Below are 17,342 nucleotides of genomic sequence, written 5' to 3'. Positions count from 1 at the left end.
CAAGTTTCGTGCCATTTGGAGGTCGTTTGGTACTCCAACGGTTAACCGGGTAACCATAAAAGCCCTCTTTGTGTTGCAGCCCAACACCCCTTCCAAAGTGCCCCAAAACCCAGCAAACTCCCCTCCATGCTCTCGGTCGTTCGATCATGATCGTGTGGGCGAAAACCGCTCCTCATTTGGACTCTCCTAGCTCCCAGAAACTATAAATAATCCCCTCCCCCGAAATTCGCGGATGAATTCTCCCCCCGAAACCCTAGAAATTCCCCTCGCGCCGCCGGACACCTTCTCCCCCACCGACGGACATGTCTGCCGCCCTCAGCCGCCACACCCGTGCCAATCCGGGTTGTGGGTGTCGTTTGAGTTTCTGTTTGTGTTTCATCCGTAGTCGGATGATTCTCTTATGTATTGTGATGTTGTATCCGTGTGGCATTGTATGCCTTATGTATGTATCCCCATCTATTATGTAATGTTGATGTAATGATATCCACCTTGCAAAAGTGTTTCAATATGCGGGTCTATCCTTGGTAGGACCTTCGAGTTCCTTTTGGATAGGGTCGCATATTGGGCGTGACAGGTTATGCCTCTAAGTCGTGCTTCGACACATGGGAGATATAGACGCATCGTGGGTGTTACATAGTAGCAGTAGCAGCAAGAGCGAGAGCAAGAGCAGAGTAGCAGCACGAACGAGAGCAAGAGCGGAGCAGCAGCGTGACCGACAACAATAGCAGAGCAGAGCAGCAACAAGAACGAGAGCAAGAGCAGAGAAGCAGCACGATCGACAGCAAGAACAGAGCCGCAGCGCGAGCGAGAGCCGGAGCAGTTGCAGCTAGTGCCGGTGTGGAAGTCGCCACCGAGGAAGCAACGACATGGGAGGGAGACACCGTGGATGAAGTGGCCAGCGACGTCACCATCGATGGAGACCCGCCATGGCTGCTTTGTATCGAGCACCGGCAGCTCCGTGAGATCAAATAAAAGATAAAATGCAGTGGTGAGTGCAGAACCTCCTTGGTGGCGCCGAGTTGGCATCAGCTTCATCAGAGGAATCGGTGAGGGTGATACGGTTCCGATGGGGCAGGTCAAGATGGTTCTCTGGGGATGGAGGTGGCGTGATAGATGAGGCGAACATCGGGGCAGCTCCTTGGAGGTGGAGGACGGGGCGGCTGATCTGGCAGGACGAGGAGATCGACAACGGATCCTCATCCGGTGCGATGGATGAGGGACGGCGAGCTGTTGCGGTGGACGACGTCATCGGGGAAGAGTCTCGAGCTGGGTGGCGGTCGGGAGGCCGACGGAGGAGCGTGGGGTTTGCGGGTTTTGGCGGCCTCGTTGTACAAATGGGGGGAACGGAGGGCAAGGTAGGAGGGAGCCATGGCTTAGGAACATGCTTGTCCAAAATGTAGGGTAAGTTACCAGCGTACTCGCACCGGTTTTGACACCGCGACTTCAAGCCGCATTTCTGGTTGAGGGGTAGAAGGGGGATTTCACGTGTCTAGGCTGCGGGACCGATTTCGGGTGAGGAGGGAGTTTTAGCGCGCCTCAAAATTTCGGGATAACAAGGCGCGGCGCGGGTTGAAGAGGCGGGAGTTTCAAAGCAGGTGAGACAAAAGATACTCGAGCTTGAAAATTTCAGGATAACATGGTGCGGATTCCTTGTTTGGCAGAACAAACTTAATGTGTACAAAAAAACAATTCATACAAGACACAAGAGAGTCATGTCCCCTTTTACTATATTGCTATAAATGCCATTGAAAAACTACAAGAAGAATGTAAAAAAAATCGGCAGAACAAGATTACCCTATACAGTACCAAATTGATTCGCACTTCCCTCAACAACAATAGAAAACAAATCAATTCCCACCAAGAGAAAGAGTAATGTCCCTTTTTATATGATTACAAATGCCAGTATCTCGAATTTCAATTTTTGAATCCACATTATGTTGAATTCGAATATATCGTTAGGTGACCTTGCAGTTTATAATTGATGTAGTCGTATATTTTGATCTTCCATCATATATGAACATTTTACTCCACCCTGTGAACATATATATTGTCGTCTACCATATGGACTAAATTCGAATCAATTTTCCTTACTTGAATACGATTGTTGTCAAGTTATACAATCATTTAAATATTATCTTGATAACAAAAGACATGCATATAGCAGTAATCATATTTCAATATGAACTACATGTACCATACGATCTCCAATTCAAACATATGTATCCATTTTATGTTGAATTCAAATCATAGTACATTGGTCTAGGTAGCGAGATGTTCGGGATAACATAAACCATGTTTTCATATGTATAATTTTTGGTTGAATTGGGACAAGTTTTGGTATAAGCTTCTTGCAAAACCGGAGATTCTCTCAACAAGCCTCATGGTTCTGAGAGGGAACGTGTCACCTTTGTGTGCGAAGCGATATATGTTGCCCCCCCTTGATTTTCTCTACAGAGGTAACATAGAACTATATGAGTGCCCTGTTAAATTTTGGAACTATTCCGGGTTCGTTTGGCCTTTTTATACATTAATTGAGTTTCTGGACATTTAATGTGCATAATCCAAATTTGAACTACAAGCACATGCTCCGGTGCACCAAAGTTGGTTGAAAAATCACATGTGTGTCCTTGGTTGAATTTCTAGGTCCCATGCAAGAAATGAGTATGAAATTCAAACATTGGGGCATCATGACTCGGCCGAGAACATCGAGAAACTTGGATTTTAAATTCATGTAAATCCAAAACTCACCTGGAAATCATGAAACTTGGCATGGTGTCATGTCATGGCACTAACATGCTATGGTAAAAAATTGGGCCAATTTGGAACAACTTTTGGTATAAGCTTCTTGCAAACTGAAGCTTCTCTCAAGAAGGCTCGTGGTTCTGAGAGGGAACGTGCCACCTTTGAGTGTGAAACGATATACGCTGCCCCCTCCCCCCTTGAGTTTCTTTATAGAGGCAACATAGAACTACATGAGTGCCCTGTTAAATTTTGGAATTATTCCGGGTTCGTTTGGCCTTTTTATACATTAATTGAGTTTCTCGTCATTTAATGTGCATAATTCGAATTTGAACTACAAGAACATGCTCCCGTGCACCAAAGTTGGTCAAAAAATCATATCTATGTCCTTGGGTGAATTTCTAGGTCCCATGCAAGAAATGGGAATGAAATTCAAACATCTGGACATCATGGCTCGATCAAGAACATTGAGAAACTTGGGTTTAAAATTCTTGTAAATCCAAAACACGTCTGAAAATCATGAAACTTGGCATGCTGTCATGTCATGGTACTACCTTGCTGTGGTAAAAAAATTGCCCAAATGGGAACAAATTTTGGAATAAGCTTCTTGCAAACTGGAGCTTCTCTCGAGAAGGCTCGTGGTTCTGAGAGGGAACGTGACACCTTTGTGTGCATAATTCAAATTTGAAATACAAGCACATGCTCCACTGCACCGAAGTTGGTTGAAAAATCACATGTGTGTCCTCGGGTAAATTTCTAGGTCCCATGCAAGAAATGGGAATGAAATGCAAAATTCTGGGCGTCATGGCTGGGCTGGAAACATTGAGAAACTTGGTTTTTTAATTCCTATAAATCCAAAACATGCCTGAAAATCATGAAACTTGGCTTGGTGCCATGACATGGCACCAACATGCTGTGGTAATTTTGTTGTCTGATTTGTGAAGGCGCACGCATAACAATTGTAGCGACCAGACCTCAAACAGTCTGATCTTTGTGCTCAGTGTCATCCCTAGATCAGTAATGCTGACACCACACAGTACTTGGAGGATTTATAACAGAGTAGCAATCACACACTTATTACATGGAATGTCTCAAAAGAGAACTTATTGAAATAAATATGGCTTAAGCCATCTAAAATCGATAACAGCGGAAGGCTTGGAAGATAAGTGAGTCCATCAACTCCAACGGCATCACTGAGTATAGAACCACGACCTAAAAGCATCTTACTCGTTGTCTGAAAAGTCTGCAACATGAAACGTTGCAGCCCGAAAACGGGTCAGCACATGGAATATGCTGGCAATGTAACACATAGAGAATAACAATGGATTAAGCTATACTACATGCATATATGGCTGGTGGAAAAGCTCTATGGTTACAGTTTTTGCATAAAGCCAATTTTTCCCTACTGCAAAGGAATAAATTTATTTAACTATCATGGTGGTTGTTAAACATTGAGAATGGTTGACAGCATTCTCAATCCCAATTAAAAGTACTCATTAAAACCCAACAATATTAATTTAGAAGTAACATGATGAGATTCACATGATATCCAAGTACTAGATACTCAAGATGTCCATAACCGGGGACACGGCTAACCATGATTAGTTTATACACTCTGCAGAGGTTTGCGCACTTTTCCCCACATGACTCGATCGCCTCCATTGGATTTCTCGCACTACATGATGTTTGAGAAACGGATGACCGAGACATAGTCTTTCGGAAGCGCTAGCACCTTACATGAGGGGTAGACCGTACCAGCCTACATCCCCTACATCTGCTAGTCCACCCCGTAAGAGTTCGCACAACTTAGTCAACTATGCTAGAGCCCATCATAGCATGTGGCTGCACACGGAAGTTTCTAGTTTGAATAATCTCATGATCCCTTTGAGCCTGGGTGGCGGTCCGAAGAAATACAGGCAAGTCCTGATAGAAACCAGGTGCCTCAATCCACCCAGATGTGTGTTTAAATTGCCACCTTAAATAAACCATTAATTAATAATCTCACATCTGTCATGGAAATTCACTCACCCAATCCACGTCTACTAGCATAGCATGGCATAATAAGCAAACGTAGAAGTAACTCCCAAAGGTTTGATAATAAAACAGGTAATAGGTACTACCTCATCTACTTCCCATCCCACAATTTAATTAGATCCTAATCATGCAATGTTTGAGGATTGATCTAATGCATAAAACTGGGTAGTAGAAAAGGTATGATCAAAGTGTTACTTGCCTTGCTGATGATCCGCGAAACCTAGAGACTCGAAGTAACAGGCGGCGCACTCCGGGTATTCTATCACAGACAAACAATCAAGCATACAATAAGTACTCATCTAATGCACAGGTAAAACTTGAATAAAAGATCTAACCAGAATGTTCAACTTAAGAACTCCGGTTCGCAAAAAGAAACAAATCAAACAAAGCAACGAAAGTCAAACGGCGAAAGAAAACAGCTTTGTTTTACTAATCTGGATCTAAGTCAAATTTTACAGAAGCAAAAACTTGTCTAAGTAGATTATTCGGAAAGAGGGTTTCGAGACGAAACTCCAGGCGCTTGAATCGCCTGATTCCGATAAACGAGCGAAAAGTTAAACTAAAATGAAAATCGGATCAGGAATCGCGATCAGAAAAATCGCGGATTAAATCCGAGAAAAGGGAAAAAACGACGAACGGGTCAACGAACGGACATTCGTTAACTAAACTAATCTGACGAATACGCTCGTTAAAATGAACGAACGAGCGAACGCTCGCTAATTAACCGAACCGAGAAAAAAATGATCTAACAAAAAACCAAAAAAAAACCGAAGAAAAACCGCTCGGTTTTTATAAAAAAACTGGCGGCACGCGGATCAAGGCGACGGCGAACCTCGGCGACGGCGGCGGCAAAGTCCGGCGAGGCTCCGACGGCGGCGGCGGTGGGCGGCTAGGGTTAGGGTTTGGCGCGGGTGGGCCGACGGTGGCTGGCGGGCTGGCGGGGTGGGGCGGCTGACGGGCCTGGGGGCGCCGGGGTGGCGCTTTATATAGTGCCCCCTGAGCGGAGTCCCGCTCGGGCACGGCCCAGAGATGGTTCGCGTGTTTTTTTTAAATAATTCCACGCAGAAGAAAAATAAAAAGAAAAACTAAACGGACTCCAAAAATCCCGAAATAAATTTTCCTCAGCTTCTAAAATCAAGCCGGACAAGATGAACATTTATTTGGGGCCTAAATGCAATTTTGAAAAACGCGCATTTTTCCTAAATCCAAGTAAAAAGGCGAAAAACTCCAAAATAAATCTTATTTGATTATTTTATTAAATCTTCATTATTTCTTTATTTTGGGAAAGTCATTTTATTCCCTCTCTGTAATTTTGGTAGTAGAAATAATTGAAGATAAAATAAATAAAATCAATGATCCTATTTTCAAAATTTGAGAAAAACTCAAATATGGAATTAACGAAATCCCCAATTCTCTCCGTGGGTCCTTGAGTTGCGTAGAATTTCTAGGATCAAGCCAACAATGCAACAAAAATATGATATGCAATGATGATCTATGTATAACATTCCAAATTGAAAATTTGGGATGTTACAAACCTACCCCCCTTAAGATGAATCTTGCCCTCGAGATTCGGGTTGGCTAGCAAATAGGTGAGGGTGGGCCTTGAGCAGATCTTCCTCTTGCTCCCAGGTGGCTTCCTCCTCGGTGTGGTGGCTCCACTGAACTTTGCAAAACTTGATAACCTTACTGCGGGTAACTCGGCTAGCATACTCCAGAATCTTAACTGGTTTCTCTTCATAAGTCAAATCATCTTTGAACTGAATCGCTTCCAGTGGCACTGTATCTCTCAGTGGTATATCAGCCATCTCTGTGTGGCACTTCTTCAACTGTGGAACATGGAACACATCATGAACTCCTAACAATCCCTCAGGTAATTCCAACTTGTATGCTACTTCTCCCATGCGTTCTAAAACTTTGTATGGCCCCACAAAACATGGCGCTAACTTTCCTTTAACTCCAAAACGCTTAACTCCTCGAAGTGGAGATACTCGAAGATAAACTCTATCCCCGACTTCATGTTCTGTCCCCTTGCATTTTGAATCTGCATAGCTCTTCTGCCTTGACTGAGCTACCTTGAGCCTGTCGCGGATCAACTTTACTTTCTGTTCAGACTCCTTAATCAAATCCGGTCCAAACAACTAGCGGTCTCCAACCTCATCCCACAACAACGGGGTTCTGCACCTCCTTCCGTACAAGGCTTTGAAAGGCAGCCATCTTCAAACTGGATTGATAACTATTGTTGTAAGAAAACTCCGCGTATGGCAAGTTGTCATCCCAACTTGATCCATAATCCAACACACAAGCTCTAAGCATATCCTCCAAAATCTGATTGACTCTCTCGGTCTGTCCATCTATCTGTGGGTGGAAAGCTATGCTAAACTCCAGCCTGGTTCCCAATGTTTCGTGCAACTGCTTCCAGAACCTTGAGGTGAATTGGGTTCCTCTATCTGATACGATACTCCTCGGAACTCCATGCAAACATACAATCCTTGTCATGTATATCTTAGCCAATTTGGCACTACTGTAGGTAGTCTTTACTAGAATGAAATGAGCTACCTTCGTCAAACGATCGACTACAACCCAAATCGAGTCATAGCGTGAACGAGTCCTGGGCAATCCCGTGATGAAATCCATGCCTAGTTTATCCCACTTCCATTCGGGTATAGGCAATGGCTGTAACAATCCTGCTAGCTTCTGATGTTCTGCCTTCACCCTCTGACATACATCACAAACTGCTACATACTCTGCAATATCCTTCTTCATTCCGGTCCACCAGAAAGTTTCCTTCAAATCCAAACACATCTTGGTATTTCCAGGGTGAATCGAATATGGTGAATCATGTGCCTCTTGCAGAATCAACTTCCTGATCTCCGGGTTATTGGGCACATAAACACGGTCCTAAAACCATAAGGTATCGTGCTCATCCTCACAAAATCCTTTAGCCTTTCCCTTGCTCATCCTTTCCTTAATGTAAGCAACTTCCTTATCTACCTTTTGAGCTTCTTTGATTTTATCCATCAAAGTAGACTGAATCTCCAATGCTGCTACATAGCCTCTCGGAACTATTTCCAAACATAGTTCATGAAGATCCTCGGCTAACTCCTTGGGTATTTCTCCTGTCATTAGTGTATTGACATGGCTCTTGTGGCTCAACGCGTCTGCTACAACGTTAGCCTTCCCGGGGTGATAATGCAATCTCATATCATAATCCTTAATAAGTTCCAACCATCTCCTCTGCCTGAGATTTAACTCCTTCTGCGTGAAGATGTACTTCAAACTCTTGTGATCCGTGTACACCTCACAATGATTTCCAATGAGAAAATGTCTCCATGTTTTCAGTGCGTGCACTACGGCTGCTAACTCCAAATCATGAGTAGCATAATTCAACTCATGAGGCTTAAGTTGTCGTGAAGCATACGAAACAACTCTTCCCTCCTGCATAAGCGCTGCTCCAAGTCCTCGACGTGAAGCGTCGCAATACACTTCATAATCCTTGGTCTGATCTGGCAGAACTAGTACTGGTGAGGTAACCAAACGTTTCTTCAACTCTTGGAAACTAGCCTCACACTCCTTCGTGAGTATGCTGAAAATGTCCTCCTGACTTTGGGGTAAAGCGTGGCTTCTGCTGAGCTCCAGAATTGTACTTCCCCTGTGCATACTTCCTCTTACGATTGTCAATCTGCTGCTGCTTCCCCTCAATCATAAGAGCGCGATCTACTAACTCCTGGTAGTTATTGAAAGTGGCTACCATCAAGTGCATGCTCAGCTCATCATCCAGTCCTTCTAGAAAGTTCTCCTGCTTAGCTGCATCTGTAGCAACGTCATCTGGGGCATAACGTGCTAGCTTACTAAAATCATCCACATACTGGCCAATTGTCCGTCCTCCTTGGCGTAAGTGGCGAAACTCATGCTTCTTCATGGCCATAGCTCCTGCTGAAACATGGGCAGTACAGAAAGCTTGCTGAAACTGATTCCATGTGACAGTGTCTACAGGGTAAGTGGATGTAAAATTCTCCCACCATGTTGCTGCGGGTCCGTCAAGCTGATGTGCGGCAAACTTCACCTTTTCTCCATCCGTGCATCCTGCAGAGGTCAACTCCCTCCCTATCTTACGGAGCCAATCATCTGCTACTATCGGCTCGGTGCTACTGGAAAACACCGGTGGATTTAACCTTAAGAAACGTGCCAGATGGTCAACAGGTGGTGGTGGTGGGTTGTTGTTGTTGTTGCCTTGGTTCTGTACCAATGTTTGAATCAAGGTATGCTGCTGCTGAATCAACTGAGTGATCTCTGGCGGGAAAACAAACTCGGGGTCGCGTCTCGGAGGCATCTGAGGGTTTAAAGGGAGAGGAGAGTTAAGAATAGAATGAGGTCTAGTGAGATAACACTACCCATATGCACATGAGACAAAAACACACAATATCATTCCAATCAATTCAAACAAGGGCATACAACGGTCTAACTATCGTTACAAAAGTGCTTGGACTAAAACTAATTAAATGGTGGAAAATTCTACTACTGTTATGGTGGTCAACTAGAAAAACTGCTCCGATGCAGATTCCATGATATGTGCTCCAGCTTCATCAACATAGTCATCATCGCTGTCGTCGGGATCCGAATCGGTGTCGTCGATGATGATATAATTATCTGGACAAGTGGGTTCATCCTCTTCTTCTCTGGGTGCTGATCCTCCCATGAATACTCCAATCTTCTCCTTAAGGTCACCGTTCTGTCTTACTAGAGCGACGATTTCTTCCATATAGTCTTTACGTGTAGCCTTGAGTTCTTCTTCTAGCTCCTTGATCTTGGTCATAGCCTTCTGTAGCTCCTCCATATCTGCGCACATTTGATTCTCCTAGCGTCGGATGTGTTGGTTTAACTCCTGAATATAAGCAGCAATTGATCTGTCCTTCCTGGTGGTGATCATTTCCCAATGTTCATCTTGGCGCCCACAAATCTGGTAGATAGTATTCTTGAGATCGGTGTAGTAAACTTCTCCAATTCGTCCCATGGCGATGTGAGCTGCCATGCTCTTTCCTAGGATCCATGTTGGTGCATCAAAGGTAAACTCTATTGGCTCTGTGGCTGGTGCAAATGTCTTTCCTGGAATGTAGACTTGAATCCTCCAGCGCTCCTCTTCGGGTAAAGTGGCGTTGAAAGTTCCGGTGAAGCTTGGTACAACTATGTTCAGGTATCTAGTGGCTTCCTTCAAGTGATATCCAAAAGGTGAGTTTTCATCTGGTTGTGTGAACTTGATCCTTGCATCCGCCATCCTAAAGAATAGAAAAGATGAGGAGTCAGAAATGAGAAGAAAGAGTAGTGATCTAGGGTTTAAGCTTAGTGGCCGTGTCCTACAGTCAGCGTGTGCTCTGATACCACCTTTGTAGCGACCAGACCTCAAACAGTCTGATCTCTGTGCTCAATGTCATCCCTGGATCAGTAATGCTGACACCACACAGTATTTGGAGGATTTCTAATAGAGTAGCAATCACACACTTATTACATCGAATGTCTCAAAAGAGAACTTATTGAAATAAATATGGCTTAAGGCCATCTAAAATCGATAACAGCGGAAGGCTTGGAAGATAAGTGAGTCCATCAACTCCAACGACATCAATGAGTATAGAACCACGACCTAAAAGCATCTTACTCGTCGTCTGAAAAGTCTACAACATGAAACGTTGCATCCCGAAAACGGGTCAGCACATGGAATATGCTGGCAATATAACACATAGAGAATAACAATGGATTAAGCTATACTACATGCATATATGGCTGTTAGAAAAGCTCTATGGTTACAGTTTTTGCATAAAGCCAATTTTTCCCTACTGCAAAGGAATAAATTTATTTAACTATCATGGTGGTTGTTAAACATTGAGAATGGTTGACAGCATTCTCAATCCCAATTAAAAGTACTCATTAAAACCCAACAATATTAATTTAGAAGAAACATGATGAGATTCACATGATATCCAAGTACTAGATACTCAAGATGTCCATAACCGGGGACACGGCTAACCATGATTAGTTTCTACACTCTGCAGAGGTTTGCGCACTTTTCCCCACATGACTCGATCGCCTCCGTTGGATTTCTCGCACTACATGATGTTTGAGAAATGGATGACCGAGACATAGTGTTTCGGAAGCGCTAGCACCTTACATGAGGGGTAGACCGTACCAACCTACATCCCCTACATCTGCTAGTCCACCCTGTAAGAGTTCGCACAACTTAGTCAACTATGCTAGAGCCCATAATAGCATGTGGCTGCACACGAAAGTTTCTAGTTTGAATAATCTCATGATCCCTTTGAGCCTGGGTGGCGGTCCAAAGAAATACAGGCAAGTCATGATAGAAACCAGGCGCCTCAGTCCACCCAGATGTGTGTTTAAGTTGCCACTTTAAATAAACCATTAATTAACAATCTCACATCTATCATGGAAATTCACTCACCCAATCCACGTCTACTAGCATAACATGGCATAATAAGAAAATGTAGAAGTAACTCCCAAAGGTTTTATAATAAAACAGGTAATAGGTACTACCTCATCTACTTCCCATCCCACAATTTAATTAGATCCTAATCATGCAATGTTTGAGGATTGATCTAATGCATAAAACTGGGTAGTAGAAAAGGTATGATCAAAGTGTTACTTGCCTTGCTGATGATCCGCGAAACCTAGAGACTCGAAGTAACAGGCGGCGCACTCCGGGTATTCTATCGCAGACAAACAAACAAGCATACAATAAGTACTCATCTAATGCACATGTAAAACTCGAATAAAAGATCTAACCAGAATGTTCAACTTAAGAACTCGGTTCGCAAAAAGAAACAAATCAAACAAAGCAACGAAAGTCAAACGGCGAAAGAAAACAGCTTTGTTTTACTAATCTGGATCTAGTCAAATTTTACAGAAGCAAAAACTTGTTTAAGTAGATTATTCGGAAAGAGGGTTTCGAGACAAAACTACAGGCGCTTGAATCGCCTGATTTCGATAAACGAGCGAAAAGTTAAACTAAAACGACAATCGGACCAGGAATCGCGATCAGAAAAATCGCGGATTAAATCCGAGAAAAAGGAAAAAACGACGAACGGGTCAACGAACGAATGTTCGTTAACTAAACTAATCTGACGAATATGTTCGTTAAAACGAACGAACGAGCGAACGCTCGCTAATTAACCGAACCGAGAAAAAAACGATCTAATGAAAAACCAAAGAAAAACCGCTCGGTTCTTATAAAAAAAATGGCGGCACGCGGATCGAGGCGACGGTGAACCTCGGTGACGGCGGCGGCGAAGTCCGGCGAGGCTCCGGTGGCGGTGGCGGTGTCCGGCGGCGGCGGCGTCGGCGGCGGCGGCGGGCGACTAGGGTTAGGGTTTGGTGCGGGTGGGCCGGCGGCGGCTCGCGGGCTGGCGGGGCGGGGCGGCTGACGGGCCTGGGGGGGCACCGGGGTGGCGCTTTATATAGTGCCCCCCGAGCGGAGTCCCGCTCGGGCACGGCCCAGAGGCGGTTCGCGTGTTTTTTTTAAATAATTCTGCGTAGAAGAAAAATAAAAAGAAAAACTAAACGGACTCCAAAAATCCCGAAATAAATTTTTCCCAGCTTCTAAAATCAAGCCGGACAAGGTGAACATTTATTTGGGGCCTAAATGCAAGTTTGAAAAACGCGCATTTTTCCTAAATCCAAGTAAAAAGGCGAAAAACTCCAAAATAAATCTTATTTGATTTTTTATTAAATCTTCATTATTTCTTTATTTTGGGAAAGTCATTTTATTCCCTCTCTGAAATTTGGTAGTAGAAATAATTGAAGCTAAAATAAATAAAATCAATGATCCTATTTTCAAAATTTGAGAAAAACTCAAATATGAAATTAACGAAATCCCCAACTCTCTCCGTTGGTCCTTGAGTTGCGTAGAATTTCTAGGATCAAGCCAACAATGCAACGAAAATATGATATGCAATGATGATCTATGTATAACATTCCAAATTGAAAATTTGGGATGTTACAACAATCAACAAAGTCATTTTGGAACAAGTGTTGTCATGTTACAATCGGAAACAGAAATATTATTGAAACCGTGGGCGTTCTATTTACCATTTACGTGCCGCCACGCGTCCCCTTTTTTATTAGCTAGGAGGCGTCGTGCAGGGTAGCTATTTGAGTATGAGAGGCGTGCGATCAGACCCCTGCGCATGCTTATCGGGAGGAGAGCCCTTTGACCTCCATCTGCCGTCCACCTCTCTCCCAAGGTCTCCATTAATGGCGCCCGATCCTCAGTTTAATGGCGTGTCTATGTCTCACTCGACTAAGATTTAAGAGAGAAAAAAGAAAATCTGAAAAGAAATTTCTGCATGGATCTTGATGTAAGATCCGACGGACCTATATAGCATCTACTGTGACTTATACCAACACTGATGAATATATAAGGACGGCGACAGTGGATAATAATTGTCTTACATAATTAGGAAGATAATTAAAAAATCCACATGCGGCTACGCCCGAAATACACAAGGGCCAAAGAAGAAGGAAGACAACGATCTGGCTCATTGATCTCTACTTTCTTGATGCGTTGCTGCAGGCTGCGGGAACTAGTCTCCGCGGCGAGCGGTGATGATCTCTTTCTTGTCCTCAAGACGCTGCTTGAGAGCATCCACGGATTCCTCCACCAGCCTTTGGCGCTCGATGCGGAGCATGTCATTCTCGTCCATTAGTTTCTTGACAGTGACGCCAGTCCTCTTCAACAAGGCACTGGTCTCCTCCTGCTGGTCTGCACTTCGGACGATCTTCGCCCTCAGCAGGTCGCGCTCGGACCGGAGCCTCTCATTGCCCTCCCTTAGTTGTCGGATGACGCTGGTAGCCTATTCAAACGAGGCTTTCATGTCGTCCTGCAACCTCGCCCAGCCGGAGATCTGATCCATCTGGCTATGGACGATCGCATGCATGCGCCTGTAAGAGTCATCGCCTACCCGTGAGACTTTTTCCTAGGCCGCCGCAGCGTGACGGGACATCTCTGCTGCATTCGCAGCGTGGCGGGACATCTCTGCTGCTTCCGTGGCGTGGCCGGACTAGTCTGCTGCATCGACGGTGCGGCGGGACCTGTATGCTGCTTCGGCGGCGCGGCAGGACCTCTGTGCTGCTACTTCCACGCGGCGGGACATGTTGGCTTCTTTCGCGGTGAGGCGGGTGATACGTCTACAACATATCTATAATTTTTTATTGTTCCATGCTATTATATTACCCGTTTTGGATGTTTATGGGCTTTACTTTACACTTTTAATCATTTTTGGGACTAACCTACTAACCGGAGGCCCAACCTGAATTATTGTTTTTTTGCCTATTTTAGTGTTCCGAAGAAAAGAAATATCAAATGGAGTCCAAATGGAATGAAACCTTCGGGAGCGATATTTTTGGAACAAACACAATCCATGAGACTTGGAGTGGATGTCAAGAAGCAGCTGAGGCAGGAGGGCGCGCCCTAGGGGGGTGGGTGCGCCCCCCACCCACGTGGCTCCACTGACCTACCTCCGTCGCCTATATATATCCACGTACCCTGAAAACATCCAGGAGCACCATGAAAAACTATTTCCACTGCCGCAACCTTCTGTATCCACGAGATCCCATCTTGGAGCCTTCGCCGACGCTCCACCGGAGGGGGAATCAACCATGGAGGGCCTCTACATCATCTCCAAGGCCTCTCCGATGAGTTGTGAGTAGTTTACCATAGACCTTCAGGTCCATAGTTATTAGCTAGATGGCTTCTTCTCTCTCTTTGAATCTCAATACAAAGTTCTCCTTGATCTTCTTGGAGATCTATTCGATGTAACTCTTTTTGCAGTGTGTTTGTCGAGATTCGATGAATTGTGGGTTTATGATCAAGTTTATCTATGAGAAATATTTGAATCTCCTCTGAATTATTTTATGTATTATTGATTATCTTTGCAAGTCTCTTCAAATTATCAGTTTGGTTTGGCCTACTGGATTGATCTTTCTTGCAATGGGAGAAGTGCTTCGCTTTGGGTTCAATCTTATGGTGTCCTTTCCCAGTGACAGCAGGGGTAGCAAGGCACATATTGTATTGTTGCCATCGAGGATAAAAAGATGGGGTTTATATCATATTGCTTAAGTTTGTCCTCTACATCATGCCATCTTTCATAATGCGTTACTCTGTTCTTCATGAACTTAATACTCTAGATGCAAGTAGGAGTCGGTCGATGTGTGGAGTAGTAGTAGTGGATGCAGAATTGTTTCGATCTACTTGTTGTGGACGTGATGCCTGTATACATGATCATGCCTAGATATTCTCATAACTATGCACTTTTCTATCAATTGCTCGACAGTAATTTGTTCACCCACCGTAATACTTATGCTATCTTGAGAGAATCCACTAGTGAAACCTATGGCCCCCGGGTCTATCTTTTATCATATAAGTTTCCCATCTACTTTTATTTTCACCTTTACTTTCCAATCTGTATCATAAAAATACCAAAAATATTTATCTTATCTTATTATCTCTATCAGATCTCGCTTTTGGAAGTTACCGTGAAGGGATTGACAACCCCTTTATCGCATTGGTTGCGAGGTTCTTGTTTGTTTGTGTAGGTATGAGGGACTTTTGAGGAGCCTCCTACTGGATAGATACCTTGGTTCTCAAAAACTGAGGGAAATACTTACGCTACTTTGCTGGATCACCCTTTCCTCTTCAAGGGAAAACCAACGCAGTGCTCAAGAGGTAGCAAGAAGGATTTCTAGCACCGTTGCCAGGGAGGTCTTCGCTCAATTCAAGACATACCAAGTACCCATCACAAACTCATCTCCCTCACATTACATTATTTGTCATTTGCCTCTGTTTTCCACTCCCCCACTTCACCCTTGCCATTTTCTTCGCCCTTCTTCCGTTCAATCTTGTGTTACCATGTACCTTCTTTTTGCTTGCATCTTTGCTTGCTAAAAGTTTATGGATCCTCATCCACTTGCTAATCTCTTTAAGAGATCCAATTATGATGAACCTAGTGCTAGTGAGTTGAGTGCACTAGATTATCTTTATGAGGTTTTGCTTGAAATTCGTGAATATGAAAATTGTGATGAAGTACTTTATGAAGTGATTCATGATAGATCTTTTAATAAAAAGCATGATTGCAATTATTTTATTATAAATTATATAGATGTCAATTGTGCTAAAATATGCAAAACCCTAAGCTTGGGGATGCTAATTTTGCTATGTCTACTACTTGTTGCAATGATCATGTTTGGGGTGATTCTTCTTATGATCTTGAAAATTTCTTTAAGCCCCATGATGAATATGAGATTGATAATAGTGTTTGCAATATTACTGAAAGTGGGTTTGGAAGAGTGTCAACTTTAGATCCCACATATTTGGAGAATGTTCAATCTTATGAAATTTTTGATAAAAGTGGGTTTGGAGAGGTCATGACTTTAGTTAATGTTAATCCCACTATTTTGGAGGAGTGTCAACTTTGCATGCATGTGGACCGTGTTAAAAATATTTTATGTGATAGCTATTTTGTTCAATTTGCTTATGATCCCACATGTAATTAATATGAGAGAGGAAAATATGATTGTAGAAATTTTCACATTACTAAATTACCTCTCGTTATGTTGAGATTGCTATCGTCTCTTTCTTCTTCCTTGCATATGCTAGTTTTTGCTTGCCTTGAAAATTTGTTTTATTATAATATGCCTATGCATAGGAAGTATGTTAGACTTAGATGTGTTTGCCACGTGTTTCATGATGCTCTCTTTGCGCTTCAATTCTTGTCTTTCATGTGAGCATCATTAGAATTATCAATGCCTAGCTAAAAGGCTTTAAAGAAAAGCGCTTGTTGGGAGACAACCCAATATTTTTCTTTGATGTTATTCAATAAATAAATCATCTAGATTCTGTTTAGATGTGGTTTTATGTTTTAATTAGTGTTTGTGCCAAGTAGAACCTATAGGATCACCTTGGGTGATAGTTAATTTGATTCTGCTGAAAAACAGAAACTTTTGAACGCACGAGAATAATTTTGATAAATCACAGAAACGTGCTTTTCAGTTGATTATTTTTGCAGTAGATCAATAGACAAATTTCCTAGGACTTTCTATTTTTTAGGAGTTTTAGAGTTCCATAAGTATTCGAAAGTTACAGATTTCTACAGACTATTCTGTTTTTGACACATTCCGTTTTTCGTGTGTTGTTTGCTTATTTTGATGCATCTATGGCTAGTATCGGGGGGTATGAACCATAGAGAAGTTGGAATACATTAGGTTTAACACCAATATAAATAAAGAATGAGTTCATTACAGTACCTTATGTGGTAGTTTTTCTTTCTTGCACTAACGGAGCTCATGAGATTTCCTGTTGAGTTTTGTGTTGTGAAGTTTTCAAGTTTTGGGTAAAGATTTGATGGACTATGGAATAAGGAGTGGCAAGACCTAAGCTTGGGTATGACCATGGCACCCCAAGATAATCCAAGGACAACCAAAATCCTAAGCTTGGGGATGCCCCGGAAGGCATCCCTTCTTTCGTCTTTGTTTATCGGTAACTTTACTTGGAGATATATTTTTATTCA

The sequence above is a fragment of the Triticum aestivum genome, chromosome 1B, assembly GCF_018294505.1.
Source record: "Triticum aestivum cultivar Chinese Spring chromosome 1B, IWGSC CS RefSeq v2.1, whole genome shotgun sequence".
Taxonomy (NCBI): Eukaryota; Viridiplantae; Streptophyta; class Magnoliopsida; order Poales; family Poaceae; genus Triticum; species Triticum aestivum.
This window is presented reverse-complemented; position numbering follows the sequence as displayed.